This window comes from Juglans microcarpa x Juglans regia, chromosome 2S (genome assembly GCF_004785595.1).
Source record: "Juglans microcarpa x Juglans regia isolate MS1-56 chromosome 2S, Jm3101_v1.0, whole genome shotgun sequence".
Lineage (NCBI taxonomy): Eukaryota > Viridiplantae > Streptophyta > Magnoliopsida > Fagales > Juglandaceae > Juglans > Juglans microcarpa x Juglans regia.
The window spans coordinates 17,006,175-17,021,019 of NC_054597.1; positions in this window are offsets into that span (position 1 = coordinate 17,006,175).

Consider the following 14,845-nt stretch of genomic DNA (forward strand, 5'->3'; position numbering starts at 1 on the left):
AATTTGATCCCTGATTTGAGATAGTATTGATAATTGACCAAGTAGCACCAAACATTCTCATCAAGCGACAAACAAATTTAAAATGAGATCCCCATCTAATATCCAGCTGACTAGAAGCAATCAAACTTTCAATTTCAGCAGCTTGAGTAGATTGTAATTCATCATTACGTTTAGAAGAACCAACAACGATATTGATAATGGATGTCAAATGGACAAAAAACTAATGAACATGTTTAGTTTCTCTAGAGGCTGCATAGTAGTTTATGAGCCCAACAATGCACATAATATGCATAGGAACAATATTTAAGAAATAAAGCTTGTAATCCATTTCATTTACCACGCATATTACTTCCACCATCAAATCTCTGACCTCAAATATTCTCAATTTGGAGATCCAAAACCCGGAGTCTCTTGCTTGAACATCATTCTTCTATCGTAAATAAGGCCTTTCAAGTGGCATAAAAGGTGAATTCCACTTTACATAAGTCTAGCAAAGCAACTCATCTGGTAACACGATCACCCGTCCAACACATAAAAAATATTCCACTTCAGAGACCCTTTTAAGCCTTTGATTACGTGGTCAAGACCAAAAAGAATAGTGGTTTCCCATCTTTAATTTCAGGGAGGACTGACTTAGATTATGTAATAGACGGCTAGCCCAAACTCTCCGGCTTACCCGAAATCGTATATATTGTTTTGTAACGAGAAAGAACAACATATCTCCTTTTTTCTTAGAGTTAGTGCCATGATATCTTTGACATGCACAATACGAAAAAATCGCTCTCTAATAAAGCCATTTTTATCAACAAACCTCAAAATGATAGCTATTTGTTCTCTTTTGGACTCATCCTGAGGTTCATTAACAAGAATACAAAATTTGGCATTCCAATTCATTCGCAAATCACATTTCGCACTTTATTCACAAATATATGTAAAATTCCAAAGGGAAGGTGACGTATATTTTGTAACACCCCACTTAAAATTACCTTAGGACTTGGATTTAGCTCCTAAAATCCTGGCTAGTCTTAGTTGTGGTTTTTTTTTTAAGGAAATGCTATAGCTTAATTGGCATAAGAATTCACACCATTGGTTTAGTTAGAATTATTAGAAGATTTTAGTGTTTTAGTAATTCTAAGGATAAATTCCAAAAGGCCAATAGTGGTATGACACATGGCAAATGGATGGGCTAAGAATAGATTTAAAAGCCTTAGGCCCAACTTAGGAGAATTAAGACATTACGCCTTTCATAAAGGACACTAGATATTAGGGCCAAAGTATTGGACATTAGGCTATTGGGCCTAACTTAGTAAGAGTGAAGGCTATTGGCCAAATCTAAGAAAGACTCAAGATTAGGACCCAACCTAGTGGACCTTTGAGGTCAAAGATAGTCCCTATAAATCTAAATATAAGACACATGAATAAGCCCACTCCTAAGCCCACAACTAAGGCTTGCTCAGATGGCCCAATAAAAGCCCAACACATGAATCCCAAAGCCTTGTATTTTATCTCATTCTTCCAAATGGGACCCACATACACCATATCATTAGTTTCCCTTAAACCCAAACTAAATCAAATGCCCCTAGGTCCCAACCATGGTTAAGCTTCTAACTTGACTTAAGAAGCACTATTCATCTCACACATGAATAGTAACCAAAGTATCATGATTTTTGTATAGTTTTCATTAAATTATTTTCTTCATAAATTATGATATGAAATTTTTGAATTTTATGATTGTTTTGCATCACTCTTAGACAACCGTAGAAGGTTAGACTTAACCTAATCCATGTCAATTGGAACCATGTTGAAGGTGTGGGTGAAGGCATAGTAGAGAATGTTGATTGACCACGGGAGCCTATTTTAAGTGTGGCCAGACCAACCAATTAATTTGAGACTGTCCATGCAATACACCTAGTGGGGGAGTAGTGCCCAGTGGCAACCTCAAGACCCCGATAAGAGCTAAAGTCTATGCCATCACTCCAAGAGAAGTAGATTTGGAAGCTAACGAAGCAATTGCGCTAGAGCGATTACTGATTAAGTTGCTGCAACACTCGGCCTGCGCTTTGTTCGATTCTGGAGCATTAAGGTCCTTTGTTTGTGCTACTTTCTTATGACTATATGGTTTGACTTCAGAGCCTCTATTGCAGAGGGTTTTGGTAGCTATTCTGGATGGAACCATAGTTGGGTTTACACGTGAAGTTAAGGACTGCCCATTGGAAGTGGCAGGCCTAGTGCTAAAAGCCGACCTAATTGTTTTCCATTTGACGAAATTTGACATAATTTTAGGAATGAATTAGCTATTTCGGCATTATGCTAAGATCAATTGTCAGAAGAGGGAGATAGTGTTCAAACCACCTACCACAAATAAAATTTGCTACAAAGGTGAGCCAGTCAAGACAGCCTCGTTGGTGGTTACAACTGTCAAGCAAAGAAGTATATGAGAGACGGTGCAACCGTCTACCTGCTAGTTACAATAGATAAGGCAGAGGAACCAATAGGGATGCAAGGAATACCCATAATAGAGGACCTCCCCAAGGTTTTTGCAAATGATTTGCCTGGATTATCCTAGGACAAAGAGATGGAATTTGTCATAGATCTGGAACCAGTAGCCGCCTCAGTACGTAGAGCACGCTATAGAATGCCCCCAGCAGAATTAAAAGAGTTGAAGGCCCAAATTGAGGAACTCTCAGAAAATGGCTTTATTCGACCTAGTTCATCCCCATGGGTTGCACGGGTATTGTTTGTGAAGAAGAAGGACGGATCCATGAGGATGCATCGACTATTGGGAACTAAACAAAGTGACCATCAAGAATAAGTACCCACTACCACAAACTGAAGATCTCTTGGATTAGTTTTAAGGAGCCTTGGTATTCACTAAGTTAGATATGAGGTTGAGATACCATCAGCTTAAGATCAAGGAGCAAGATGTCCTTAAGATCGCATTTTGGACCCGTTATAGACATTATGAATTCCTCGTAATGTCCTTTGGACTAACAAATGCCTCAGCAACACTCATGGATCTGATGAATCGAATCTTTAGGCCATATCGGGATAGCTTTGTAGTAGTTTTCATTGACGATACTTTAATCTACTCTCGTAGTGATGAGGAACACCGGGCACACTTGAGACTTGTATTAGAAAGGTTGCAAGAGCACCAACTTTACGCAAAACTCAGTAAATGCGAGTTTTGACTTAGAATGGTAAAGTTTCTAGGGTATGTCATATCTAGCGAGGACGTAGTAGTTGACTCTGCTAAACTAGAAGTGATAACAGAATGGCAAAAGCCAACTAATGCCCTCGAGATACGTAGTTTCCTCGATCTAACCGGGTATTATTGAAGATTTGTGTAAGGTTTCTTTAAACTTTCGAGACTCCTTATGACTTTAACCAAGAAGAACACCAAGTATGTTTGGAGCGAGGAATGTGAAAGAAGTTTGAGGAGTTAAAGCAACAATGCCAGTTTTGGCATTACCCGAACCCCACAAGCCCTATGTGGTGTATAGCGACGCATCCAAAATGGGACTAGGATGTGTGCTGATGTAGTAGGAGACTGGGTATATCTTAAGGTGTCGCCAATGAAGGGAGTGGTCCACTTTGGTGAAAAAGGGAAGCTAAGTCCCCAGTATGTAGAACCCTATGAAATCATAGAATGGACTGGGCGAGTGGCTTATCGACTAGGTCTACTAGCAGAAATGCAAGGCATACATAACCTATTTCACGTATCTTCTCTAAAAAAGAGACTTAGATAGCGAAGACTAGAAATAATGGAGCCAAGCAGTATTAAGTTCCAGTCAAACCTATCTTATGAGGAGTGGCCTGTGCATATTGTAGATCGGAAGGAACAAGAGCTGAGGAATCGGAAGATACCGCTCGTCAAGGTACTTTGGAACAATATGAACTTCCAAGAAGCCACCTGGGAAAGAGATGACTCGTTGAGGACTAAATACCCTCGTTTATTTGTATCTTAGAGCCAATTGACTGCTAAGAACTCTATGTTTTTGTGATTGTACTTTTGAATGTTGAATGAAAAGACTCTGTGTGGATTTTCAATTGATTGTTAGTAATATTACATATATACCATACTCGTGATAACAGGGCATGGCATGAACTAGGACCACTGCACGTATGTCCACGTTGTCGGTAACTAGGATTAGGGGAGCGTAGACGCAATAACCAACATGAAAGGAGGGATCAAGATTACAGCTCATAGGCAACAAATGGAAAGGTTTGAGCATCATCGCACCCACGTGTTGAATGCCGATTTTAGAGGAAGCATATTCTTACGGTGAGCATTACTGCATGAAGAGCAACAACTTCCACATGACCCAGTGGTATGGAGGGACGCTACATGGATGCACGTACTCAAACTTAACCAAGAGGCAGAAACTAGTCGCGTCACAAAAGCTTGGGACAGAAGGTATATAGCCATTGAGACTTTGGATAGCTCTACTGATAGTATTCACCTATGTGAGGAAGGCCAGCCCTTAGAGGATAATGAAATCATCATAGAGCACAAGTTGAATGAGATGATGCTGAATATGTACTACAACCTTAATCTGGAAGCAATATTTTATTTGTCCCTGGACTCGGTGATGGAAGAAATGGGAGAGGCTCCATCCCCTTCATCATTTGAGGACTCGACTGCCACTAATAGGCGAGCTACCTCTAGTGGGTTGATATTTTTTTCTTTTATTTAATTTTCTTTTCTTAGTTTAGTGCCGATTTCAAGGACAAGATTTTTCTTAATGGGGAAGGATGTGACGACCTGAACCTAGCCAAGTCCTCGCCTATCATTTGGGTCACAACCTAATAGAATTTTGGGCCCAAGTAGGAATGAGGATAACACTTGGTAAGAGATGTGAGCTCTATCTTGTTCTAAGCACCTTAGGTGCCCAAGCCACTAAGAGGCCCATTGGCCCATGTGGCAACCAACCACCAAAAGAATAGGGTTTAAAAGACCCTAGTTAGGGATTTGGAATTTAGGGGAGGAGCCCATGGGATGGAAAAAGGCCTTAGATTTCCAAAATCCTCATCATTAGGAGCCTAGGGAAGGGGCATCTTGTTTGGCACATGTTTTGCCACTTGGCAAGCATGCTTAAAGGCTTCTAGAAAAAGGCAAATTTGATGAAGGAGAAGTCTAGGGTTCGACACATAAAGGGCATACGCCCATTGCATCACCCACACGCCACATGACTTACACGCAAAGCCTACCCCTAGACCACATTGAACCAGGACATGAAAGTGGAAGAAGGGAGAGAGAGAAAAGAGGGCTTCAGAACCCTAAGAGCCATAGTCCCACCCATGTATTTATGTGAACTTCCTAGAGGATATGCAATGACGAGGAATGGGAAGAGGCGCATGGGAAAGATATCAAATTTGAAGCACAAGTCTCAAAGAGACTTTAGGGTTTCGGCCAAGGCATCTACACGCCTAACCACAAAGGCCAACCACCACTTTTACCACTTGTCATGCATGCATGAAGTATGAAAGTCTCTAGAAGGGTACAATCATTTGGAAGAGGAAGAGAGGGCTTTGGGAAATAGCACACATGACTTTTTAGGATTTAAGATAAATCTTAGTGGGAGGTGAAGACAAGAGGAAGAGAGAAGGGTCAGCTAGAGAGAGAGGTGAAGACAAATGCCAAATGGCAACCATGCACACGCCCAAACCCCAAAACACCAAGACACCCACTTAGGGTTTCGGCCAAAAGACTAACACATCCTTGATGGTTTATTGAACTTAGACCATTTGAGGAGCACACCAAGGGCATTTAAGGCCTTTGGTTTTGGGCAAGAGTTATGCCACTTGTCTCAAATGCATTAGGGCTTTGATATTTCTGAAGCTAACGCAATCATAATGGGAAGAAGGGGAAGGGTTTCGGCCAAACAAGAGGCATGGTGCCACATGGCGCCCATGCAAAAAGACTTCTGGTTTTTCTATGTTAGAAATAATGATGAAAGGATGGGCTAGTGTGGAAAATGGAGGAAGTATTTAAAAGGAGCCTTTATGAGGTTAGCACCCAAGAGTCATTTTTGCCATTCTCATTTTCAGATCACTCTCCTTTACTCCCTTTCTCTCTCTCGCACGCTCAGGGAAAGACTAACTCCCTCATTTTCTCTTCAACCAAACACCTCTTATGCCCATACCATTCCTTACCATCTAATCACATGCGTGAGAAGAGAAGCAAGGAGCCCACGCTAGAAGAATTAGCACTGTAAGAAACCTTCACACTTCTACTCCACTCTTTGCTTTTGATCACACACTCACTCACAAGGATTTTCTTTAGTCTAAAAGGGTTCGGTTTGGGTGAGTAAGAGATGTGCAACACCACCTTGTCTTGAGTTGTGAGGATGATGGAATGTCGGTTCAACTATGATAGATCTTATCTAGTATGAGAGTCTAGGGTTTTTCTCTTAAGGAGACCGAACCACAACTAGCAAGAATAGGAGTAAAAAAACCTTTGGAGGGATAGGTGACACACGACCACCACTAAGGTTTCGGAGAAGGGTCTCCCTTCTAATAAAGCTCTTGGCCATGAGAGTAGATGGACACATACGAAGTGTACCTCATACATGCATCACACACACTAGTAACTACTAGGGTTAAAAGGACCAAATCACTGGAGGAGACCCAAACAACATTTAGCCTAGGATTTTCCCTTAAGGCCCAAACTCATGAAAGGTCACACAAAGTAAGGAAAAAACACTAGAACCAACTGGAATGAACCCTAAGCACGCCACACACTCACTTTCGAATTAGGGTTTCATTATTTCACTTGATCAAATGATTTGTGCAATATATTTACAGCTTTGTTGGTATTTCATTTCTTCAGATATTTGTAAGTTAGGTTCTAACCTACCGTTGGATAATGTTCGTATGTAGCATGTCAACTTTGCATGTTATTTGTAACACCCCACTTAAAAGCTCCTTAGGACTTGGCCATAGTAACCATGACCTTAGTTAAGTACAAGTTGTGATTTTTAAGGAAAAGAAAAGTTTGGAGTTTGAGTTGGCAAAGAAGCCTACATTATCAACTTAGTTAGTATATTTAGTGTGACGCCCTCAGATTCTACTTGGGATTGGACGGACATTCGAAGCGTCGAGACATGCAACACAAGGTTACCTGCCCCCGTTCATAACATATAAGATGCAATGTTCCTACCATGCATCTAGCATTGTGCAATATTCGTAGCGGATAATTTTTTTTTTTAGCAATACTATGCACCAAACTTATAATATCTCAAATACTTAAAACATAAACCATGCATACTTAAAACATCCACAATTACCATACGGGTTTTAGAAGACTGTAATCTCAAAACAATGAAGACCTGGCTCCATAATTACATTGCCAAAATATACTATTGGGCTAGTTCATTGAATAACTTGCGTAACTCGACTAACGATGCCGGAATACTATCCAAAAACCTAACTATGGAGGCTGCAAGCTCTGTGTTGCGTCTACGGTGTCTAGTCAACCTCCTCCAGTCTGGTAGTGTCTGCTCCCTACTCTAATCCTGACACATCGCCTACCATTCGGGGGGAATGGTAGTTGGGACTACCACGGTGAGATTTGATTACAAATCTCAGCAAGTTAACAGGAACTTCCACATAGGTTAATGATGCATGCATGGCAGTAAAAGCATGAATGCATGATCAAAGTCATAAGTAAGCATAGCATAACTTGATATACAACATGGCATAAATGACATAACTTGAACTGAAACTAAAACTTAGCTTGACGTGACATGGCATGTATGTGAACTTAAAACATAACATGGACTAGCAACATAGCATGAACGTGAACTTCAACATAGCATGAACGTGAATATACATAATTTGAACATGAGCTTGAACATAACATGAACCTGAGCATGACATAACATAAATGTGAACTTAGAACATAACGTGAACGTGAACATGACACAACATGAACGTGAACTTGAACATAACTTGACATAAACATGAACTTGAAATATATTCTTGTCTCATGTGGTTACCATGATTGGCATGAACTGGAAACTCGACATGAACGTAAACTTGAACATAACATGACGTGAAACATGACTTCAATGTGAAATACATGAACTTGGAATCTTATTCAATGAACTTAATTAATAAAGTGACCATACGGGTGCTACATGGGTCCCCTTAAGCCGTGTGTCCCTGCCGATTACTGCATCACAACACAGGTGTTTATACCAACTGTGCGTGCATTAATACGTACTCCACAGTTGTTGTGGCCCCACGTATTCTACATGTCACAATTGCTGTGTCTCACGTAGTGTATGCTCCACAATTGTTGTAGCCCCATACTTCATGCTCCACAGATGTTGTGGCCCCATGAATTGTTTGTGCCACACTTGCTGTGGACACACGTAACATAATGTGTGGCTCCATCGGTGTTAGTGCCTGGCGCGCTCTGGTGACCAGCTAGTTAGGCCCCATTCGCAACCTGTTGACTGTACTTCGTCAACCCAGGAAATTTCACACCTATTTAGACACTCCAGTGTGAACAAAGGAGTTTCACTAGGATATTACCCCATCATAGCGATTAGGGTCGTGATTGACATGAATAACTTAACTGCATATATGACATTTCGTAATGTGACGTGACATGAATGTGACATAAAGAACGGAAGTCCTGACGTAACGTAACGTGACATGAACATAAGACGATAGACATGGCATAAAATGTAATAGACAACATTTTATAACATGGCATACATGTAGCAGACAATATTTTGTAACTTGGCAAAACATGTAACAGACAACATTTCGTAACATTGCATAACATGTCATAGTGAATATTACATGACATGACATACATGTAACAGGTAGCATACATAATGTGGCATACTTGCAACATATAGTAACATGGGACAAAATATATTGTGTAACAGATAAATATTTCGTGACAGAATAATTCGTGTAATAGATAAACATGTGATGACATGGCATATATAACAACACACGAACATAAATTATAGTTCTCTTACCCATCACACATACACAGTAAACTGATAGTAAGTTAAGAGCTAACTTACCTCGATCGTCGTGTTCTACGAGATTAAAGCGAGAAACACGAGGAACTGTAAGAGGGTATTCTAAAAGTTAAAATTTTAATTACTAACAATTAGAAATGTGAAAAGAGAAAACTTAGAGTAAAATTACTATTTTATTCTCTACATTGGAAAAATGACCATTTTACTCCTAACTTAAGGATTTCACATTCCAACTCCAAAAATTATCAAAATTTACGTTCCTCATGTAAATTTTGTCCTAGACTCAAATATCAATTCAGAAAAATTTAAAACCATTCACAACTATGGAAAACTCCCAATGGCCGAAACATTCATAGGCTATTTCACATGATTTTGGTTGCAATTTCTTCCATCTTCAAAACCCATGATTAAACCAAAATTTTGTAACAAGGATCTTCCTATCCTAAGTTTAAAAATACACTTAAAATATCCATTAAGAAAAGCTAATCATCAACACCAAACTTTTGTAAAAAGACCCAAACTTTTTAACAAAAAGTAAACCCTTAAAATCACAAGTTTTGGCCTTAATAAAAACATCTCCAAGAATTCCAAAAAAAAAAAAAACAAATCTTACTTCTAACACATTCATAACATCATCTTAAGATCAACCATGCTTAAAATCATCAAACAAAAGCCACCAAAAATCATAAACAACACTTGGAGTTTTTGGTTTTAAACTTAATCCAAAACATAAACTTTTCTCTCAACTACCTTTGATCAAACTTTTCTCTCAACTACCTTTGATCAATCTCTTGATCTATGGCTTAAAGACATGTGATCTTCAAACTAAAATATCTCATGGTGTAACAATGTGTCCTAAAGATGATCCAACCATCAAACTTAAAATCACATGGCTAAAATGCAACAAAACATGGATCTAACCCAAAAACATCAAATCTTAGGCCTAACCGAAATCCTCTTGCATAGAAAAATCATACCTTTAAAAATAATACTAAATATCTTCAAAATAACATCCTAACATGTATATAAGAGGCTTAGAATCATCATATAAAAATATCAAAGCCTTTGGAATAAGATCAAACCACGAAATATTCTAACTTTCACAAAAACTGCTTTTCCACTTCCAGTTTTCAAGTTTCTAAATCTAAGGAAATATATCATCAAAAGTTTTATCCATGCAACAAAACCACAATTAACATTCATAAACACATGCTAACAACACTCCATAAAATTTTCGGACCAAGATATGTCGATTAGCTTGGTCAAAAATTCCAAAACATATCATACTCTCCAGTTTCACGCCCAGAATGATCTTTCCATGGTTAAAAATACTTTTGACTAACCAAATTAGTATGGATTGAGACTAATAAGATATCCACAAAAACTAGACCCAAAGACGAACAACTTTTATGAAGGATTCATTGTGAGAAAATACTTAAAAGGGGTCGAGAATGGCCACGCAAAAATACACAGAAATCTGCCCGAGAGAGCGCTTTTGGGTTTCTCTCTAAGAACGGGGGAAAGAAGTGATAAAATGGAGAGAAGTGTGTCTTGCACAACTTTAGACTCCCGGAGGGGGATGTTATGGGCTTGAAAGACCCTTGATTGGAGTTGGCTATGTGACATAAAGTGGAGAATAGTGAGAGGCATGGACTGCCTGCAGCAGCTGTGAGAGATGGAGGTTGATGGAGTGGATTTCTCCTTCACATCAAGGCACTATTGGGTGCAGCCAATGGCAGTGGATGGTCTGCCATGTGGGGGAGGAAACTTCTCCAAGAAGCTTTGCCAAGGTGGCCAATTTCGTGGGCCTTGGTGGGCCCCAACCAAGTGGGCTTCAATTTGGGGTTTAAAGAGGGTTTGGTTAGGGTTTGAGATGCTATCAAGCCCAAAACCAATTTTTCTTGGCTCAATCAAATTTTCAAGGTTTAAAAGGTTGGATAATGACTTCATGACAAGGATTAGATTAATTAATAGCATGTGGAAGTGATTTTATCAAGTGATTAAACACAATACTAGAAATCGGATTAAAAAGGGTTTAGAGGCCAACTTAGGGTTTGGGGAAACCGTTTAGGGTTTTGGTTTCAATCAAGCTTTTGGGGTTTCAATGTGATTCCAACCATTTAGGGTTTTGCTAGGGTTGAAACCCCCTATGGTCTGGCACAATTTGGTTGAACAGATGAAACAAGGTTTTGCTTAGGTGGCATAATCTCACACCTTGATTTCCTTCACAAATCCATCTAATGGCTCCTCATGGTGTCAAGTGTCTAATACTATTAACTATGTGTGTCTAAGATCTTGCCAAGTGTCCAAATAAAACTTCTCTAACCTAATTTGGACATTCCACACTGTGATTTTGAAAACACTACACTGGATACGCTTATCGAGGTTACTATTTAATTCAAAAAAAATGAATAATAAACTTAGTACTGAAAAATCCTAAATATTCATATTAACTTGTAGTGAAAATCGTTTACCGAAATTCAATCCCAAAGTGTCCCTAAAAATAATTTCACAATTTTGAACAGTCGTATCGTTTGAAATTATGAAAATGAGTTATTGAGCGATAAAATCCTAAATAATCCAGTGAGTCTAATGGTGTAGACCATAACGCATTTTGACACTTATAACTACATCAAATAATTAAACTCATATATCTAGCATCATAGTGAGTGGTAACACTGACTATGTTAACAGACTAAAACCTGCGCAATTGGTCGATTCGTAAAAACTTATGGAGTTTTCACGAGGTTCCTAAAGTTAATAGAAATTCTACCGGTTAATTTCTAGTGGGCTGTTACATTTAGAAAATTCTAGTGCAATATTTATTTTTGAGGAAATAAGCCAAGAGGCCAATAGAAGAATGACAAGTGGCATTGATGGGCTAAGTGATTTGTTTAAAATGCTAGATGGAATTGGGAAGGCCCAAGAGGTTGGTTTAATTAGGGCCCTAGCTTATTAGGTAAGAAGAGAGACTAAGGCTTAAGCCCAACTTGTTAGTCACAAGACTACATGCTTAACTTATTAGACACAAGATATTAGGCATAACACTAGTAAAAATAAGGTTATTGGGCCCAACTTAATAAGATTCAAGGCCATTGGCCTAATTGAAGAAAGACCCAAAGTTGGGACCCAATCTAGTGAACTATTGAGGCCAAGGAAAGGCCCAATAAATATGGACATAAAGCCCATGGATAAGTCCACATAGAGGCCCACAACAAAGGCTTGTTGATATGGCCTAATAAAAGCCCAACACTTGAAGCCCAATCCTGGTATTTCATTTCACTCTTCCAAATGGGACCCACATACACCATACCATTGACTTCCATACCCAAGCTCCAACCACATGCCCCTAGGGTTCTCTTCCAACCATGGTAAGGCTCCTAACTTGAGTTAAGATCACGATTCATCTCACCCATGAATAGTAACTCAAGCATCATGAGTTTTCATAGCTTTCTTGAAACCCTTTTCTCTATAGTTTTAGATATGAAAATTTTGTCTTTTACACTTGTTTCGCATCACTCTTAGACAAACCTTGAAGGTTAGAATTAACCCAACCCATGTCCATTAAGTCAAAGGCATGTCAATGCCACCACAACTCAACAATCGGCTCCTAGGTGCAAAATCGAGGGACCCACACAACAAGCCACAAAAACCAACGCCTCTTCACAAGTTTTTCAAAAGGCATTCTACAGCTTTAAACCATCATTAAATCCCCTAAACTCAACCTTCTTGATGTTGGAGAAGACCTAGAAGTTTTAAAAGGCCTTTCAAATAGTGGGTGAGGAAGACATACAATATGTCAACCATTTTAGTGATAAGGGTGGATTGGGCAAGCCTAATGATGATGATTGGGTGGTTGTTGGGATTTTTGTAGAATTTTGTAGACTTTGCTACAAGGTCACAACCTCAATTTCCAACTCTTTGTATGTTACATATATCCAATTAGTTCTATCTGCAAGTATGTCAAGTGAAAGAACAATTGGATGAAATGTGCGAGAGTGACCAAACATGGCTGCGGGAAATGGAATGAGCATGCAGCCTAAGTATGACAAGTATTGGGGTAATTTAAGTAGGTTAAATATTTTTCTATATGTGGCTATTATTCTTGAACCCCAATACAAAATTTATGGCATGGTGTATGGATTTGCATTGGTGAATGGGAAGTCATGGGTGGATCATATTGCTGTAAGGTTTTGGGAAACCTTTAAAAGATTGTTTGATGAGTTTGCCGCTCTCAGTGGTGGTAATATTTGACACCTACACCTACTGCATCCCCTCCTCCTGAAGTCGGGATGGGAAAAAAGTAGGTTAGGGTAGGTTGCAAAGCTTCGTCAACCTTTAGACACATAGTCAGAGTTAGATAGGTACTTGGCAGCAGAGATGCACCCATTCACGCAGGGATTTAATATATGCCTTGGTGGAAGGTCAACGACATCAAATATCACATCCTTATAGACATAGCCCATAGTATTTTAGCCATCCCTATTACAACAATAGTCTCAGAGTTGGCCTTTAGCACCGGGGGGCACATATTAGATTTATTCTAGAGTTCATTGTCTCCTACCACTGTGGAGGCATTGATTTGCACTCAAAATTAGATCAAAGGGAAGCCAATTCATATTCTAGATGTAGTAGACTTTGTGGAGACCAAGGAGGAGATGAGTGGTTCACAGCTTGCATTCGCTAATCACTCTTACCTTTGATATTACTATAATATTGCTTTTGCTTATAGTATAGTGTTATTACTTATATTCAAATCTACATCGACCCCAATATGACTTCTCCATTTGATCCACTATTACCATTAGTTTGTATAATGATTCTCTTATTTATTCTTATTATGGATATAAGGTTTATTGTTTGTAATTTTAATTAGTTTTCTTGTGTTTTTCTTAGCTTTTATAGTCTCATTGTCATATGCCCAATCCCAATGATCTCATCTTCAATCTCAATCTCATCTTAGTTTGTAATTTTGATTTTGTAACTTTATCACAACTCTATATAATGTTTATACTTATTATTTTATTTTCTTATTTTGTTTTTCAGGTTTTATAGTCTCACACCCTCACTTGCCTAAGTTTCAACCCTAATCCCAAATTTCCAATGATCTCATATGCAATCCTAGATAGTCTCACTTGGTTCATACTTATAGTTTTATGTTTTTAACTTTTTTGCATATGTATATATCATTATATTGTTTTTAATTCTAATTTGTTCTCCTATTAATGTTTCATGTTTTATAATCTCGCAGTCTCACTTGCCCACCACAACCAAATTCCAATCTCAGGACTCAAGCTTCAAGTCATCTTGTTTATCAAAGTGTTAGATACAATTTCTAATATTGTAATATTATTCATTTCAATTTGACAATTTGTAATATTTTTAGATTAACTTATATTATCGTAATAGCTTAGAATACTTTGATTTTTATGTTTTATGCTTTAAACAACTTTTGTTTATTTCTACGTTATATGTAAATTATAAAATATAATTTTTCTTTTTTTTAAGACTTATTTTTTTAAGATATGGTCCCAAAATGGCCTAGAATTGGGCCCATAAAAAGGTTATGGGCCCATTTACTTCGAACAGGGGCCCCACCCCTGAGGTGCGAGGCCAGATCCTGGGGGGGAACCCTACCCCTTGCCTAAGCGGGGGCAGGGTGCAAGATGTGGCACACCTCACCCCGGGGGGTGCGGGCAACACACATAGTTAATGGCCTCCTACCACCTAGAGGGGGGAAGCAATGGTTTGGTATGAGGACGTTGTGGAGAGCGGGATCTTTAACAAATGGGAAACTTTTTGCAGAGCATTGCAGGTGATGTTTGGCCTCACCATGTATGACG